We start from the raw sequence: 3550 nt of genomic DNA, 5'->3' as shown, positions 1-3550 counted from the left end.
GTAACTCAAAAATTGTTGTAACTTGATCCCTCATATATATATATATATATATATGTATATATATAGGGTAAGGCTAAGGTGCTATGGGTTGCATAGAGGGCAACGGTGCTACGGCTCAATATTCGAGTTTTTAAAATCCAAACGGTCGATCCAAACCGTTCATCTTGTTCTCCATATTAATATGTGTTTGGAGACCAAATTTTACATTTTTTGAAAATTTTTTACTATTTTTTTAGATAGGTAGAAAATCAAATATCTGAGTTGTGTAGAATTTTTTTTGAAAATAATTCGGGTATAATTTGGAAATGATTCAGAATTATTCGGATTAGAAATCTCAGTCCTGCAAGGGAGCAAAAAAATAAAAAAAATAATTGTTTTTGGAAAAATTCAGGAAAAAATGGTGAATAATTCGTAAAATTCGGAAAAAGTTCATAAAATTTGGGAATTATTCGGGTTTAATTCAATCAAAGTTTGGTCAACCGAATAATTCGGCGTTCGGTTAGGCATCACCCCAAAATAGAATTAAACGGGTATAATTCAGGTACAATTCGGGTATCTTGTCACTATGGTTATAACTATAAAATTTATAGCTATAGATCTTAAGTAACAGTAACCTTATATAATGTTAAGTAAATTTGAAGCAGTGTAGATCTAACAGTATAGATCTATAAACAGTAACCTTCAAGTTTCCTTCATAATTTTAAGCTTACCAAGGATATTGGCCATGCAATATATGTCCCATCAACCTGATGCATAACTTCATACATTCCATAGGGGCGTATCAACGGTTCGTTTGGAACTATCACTTTATCAATAAAAACGTCAACGTATTGTGTCCCAAGTTTTTGTCCACCAATGGTAAAGTCTGGATCATCTACCCTTCATCGACAACACTCTTCCTTGTAATCGAATACAAGCGGTACCTTGCCGAATCCTATCAATTCAGAGACCAACTGAAGATGTATATTACTACTACACAATTTTGAAATGTAACACGCTATAAAGCCTATGAAAGCATATATTGGTATCTCGTTAAGTCAGAATTTTATATGAACTCTTTTGACAGTTTTGCCCACTCTAAACAGTTGACTTTCAAAAAATTATTGTGGGCAATTGGCTTAACCAAAATTTTGGTTCTTTACATCGAAATCATGGTCAGCTCATGTAGTATATGCTCAAAAAGTTTTAAAAATTATAAAAGTCAGGAGCTATGTTGGATTCTCTGATTTGTGAGAGACAGAACCTATACCAATTTTCTATTTCACACCCATTGCTTTTGTTTTCTGTCTGTTGAGATCCAACAATTGACTTATATATAGTTAAAATCCTAAAAATGGTAAATTTGGTACAAAAGCACTTGTTAAGTCATGTTCTAACTGTGTATGCAATATCAAATAATTATGTGACCAATAGCTAGGTTCAATTCCCTATCAAAACTCATGTTCAATAGAAAGGATGAGAGTTCAATTCCCTGTCAGAACTAAAGTTCGAAAGTGCAATTTAGACCTTAGTATTGTTTTATTTTATTTGCAATTTAGACCAATGTGTGTCTAACCTTATTTACAACATGTTTCACCCTTTTACCATCATCCTGCTTCCCCACATGTGCCTCCCTTTTACGAGTCTGTTTCAAAAGAAAAAAATATATTACAAGGTATTAAAAAAGAAAATATTGTATTTCACAAATTTATATGAAAATGCAAATATGAATTACAAGAGTATGATTGCACCTCTCTTTTGTCAGCCACAGGAACATGAGAGTGGTTGTTTTGGTGAGCCTCACGATACTTCTCTCATTGATCCACCTTCGTAAAATAAAACAAAGTAGAGGATAAGACTGAAAGCTTATTATTCATTTGATGTACAGTGTAGAAGGTCAATCATGATGAAAATACATATTTGTATATTATGAATTTAACATTGGTCAATGGTAAGGAAGATAGCTCACTACACAATTTGTGATACAGAGCAAGCATGAAAAAAATGCAAATTCAATAAGTTTACTCACAATGGAAGATTAGATAAATGTGGAGAATTTCAATCAACATAATTCAGAAAATCTTGATTAATGCTCAGCAGGGGCAGTTTCGAAAAAGTACATATTATATTTTGATTAAACTGTAATTTTAGGATGTAGAATTGGTAGTTATTGTTAGACATAAAGTAGTACTATAAATATGTATAAACTTATCTAATTTGTTGATTGAAAAAAATACAATTGAACATTTTGAGTTATATGTTTTATGTTTATTTATCAGCATTTTTCAGCAATACACAGAGTAAAAAATCTATTTTCGTACCAGAAAAGGCTGCAGCATATAGCCACATTTCCAACATAAATAAGCTTTTGACAATAAATTAAAAGATCACAAAAATAAACAAGTGTCTCATTAGGAAAGGGAAGTTGTATATCCGAATGAATTAAAATTTTCTAATTTAAGGGTTTGAACCAAAATGGGATGTAGATGAAGTTATTGAAGTAGCCAGAGCAAAGCAAATTACTTCAAAAACAAACAATAAAGAGGATGACGCACAAAAGAACATCTTTAGTGTTGAAAAATGCCAACATGAATTATTGGAGTATGACTGTTGTTGTGTATTTTAGGTCAAATAAGTACAATTTTTTCTTTAAATTTATAAAATCTAAATACACAAAGAAGATTGAATTTCAAGTGCACAATCTATCTTTGTAGTAAATAAGGTATCGATCCAAAGACTAAGACAATTTTATTTTTACCTCAGTTCTTCCTTACAAGCTCCTCGAGATCCGCCAAATTCTTCAATCCTTCGCGCCTTTGATTCACTTGAGAGATGAGATGGATGGAGAAAGAGGTTAGCGTTTCAATGAGAGAATGGTGGTGTCTCCCATCCTCCTTCCAGATGGCTGCTTGCTACCTTTTATAACCAAATTCGTGACTTTGAGAATAATCAGGTAAAATCTGGAAGTGAATCGAGCGAAGATTGCACAAAATCTGCCAAAGATTTGGCTGGTGCGGCCTAGGGTGCGGCCTGGGCAGGCTGTACAGCTGGCTGCGTTGTGAGGAGAGATGGAGCCCGTATGAGTCAGGGAGGCCGCACCTTCACCCGTAAAAGGCCTTTGACTCGATTGGGTGTCTTCTGCTGAAGTGTGCGGGCAGGGATAGCCGCACGACTGGCCGCACCAATGTGTTGTGCATGTCTTCTGGCGCTTCTGAGAGGTGTGTGGGTCGGCCAGGCTACACCTTAGGCCGCACAACCTCTCTGACTTGGTTAATTTGCTTCTTATTCGATCGAGGTTTCTTCCAAAATGGATTTGGTCGCACCAAGTGCCCTAAAGACCATTCCAAAACTTGCAAATACTCCAAAACTACAAATAAAATGAGCAAACGGTAGTAACTTGGTTCTTGATGTATTTCTAAGCTAAATTACACTAAATTAACCTAAATGCACGGAAATTGGTCAAGTTATCAATACAAAACCCTAAGTAAAAGTATACCTAATTTATGCTCATCAAATGTACCTCTCCTTTTTTTTCTTAAGGTTGATTGTACCTCTTCTTTATCAGTCCTAG

General features: G+C 34.3%; 1 long non-coding RNA gene across 1 annotated transcript; it reads right to left on the bottom strand.

Moving 5' to 3' along the window:
• Window positions 1–712: 712 nt before the first annotated feature.
• On the bottom strand, window positions 713–2244 carry LOC144553057 (uncharacterized). Its single transcript, XR_013511310.1, has 3 exons — window positions 1731–2244; window positions 1556–1624; window positions 713–934 (listed from the first exon to the last, which is right to left on the bottom strand). It is a non-coding gene; the product is annotated as an uncharacterized LOC144553057 (long non-coding RNA).
• Window positions 2245–3550: the final 1306 nt, after the last annotated feature.

This window comes from Carex rostrata, chromosome 4 (genome assembly GCF_964058835.1).
Source record: "Carex rostrata chromosome 4, lpCarRost1.2, whole genome shotgun sequence".
NCBI lineage: Eukaryota > Viridiplantae > Streptophyta > Magnoliopsida > Poales > Cyperaceae > Carex > Carex rostrata.
This window is presented reverse-complemented; position numbering and strand designations above follow the sequence as displayed.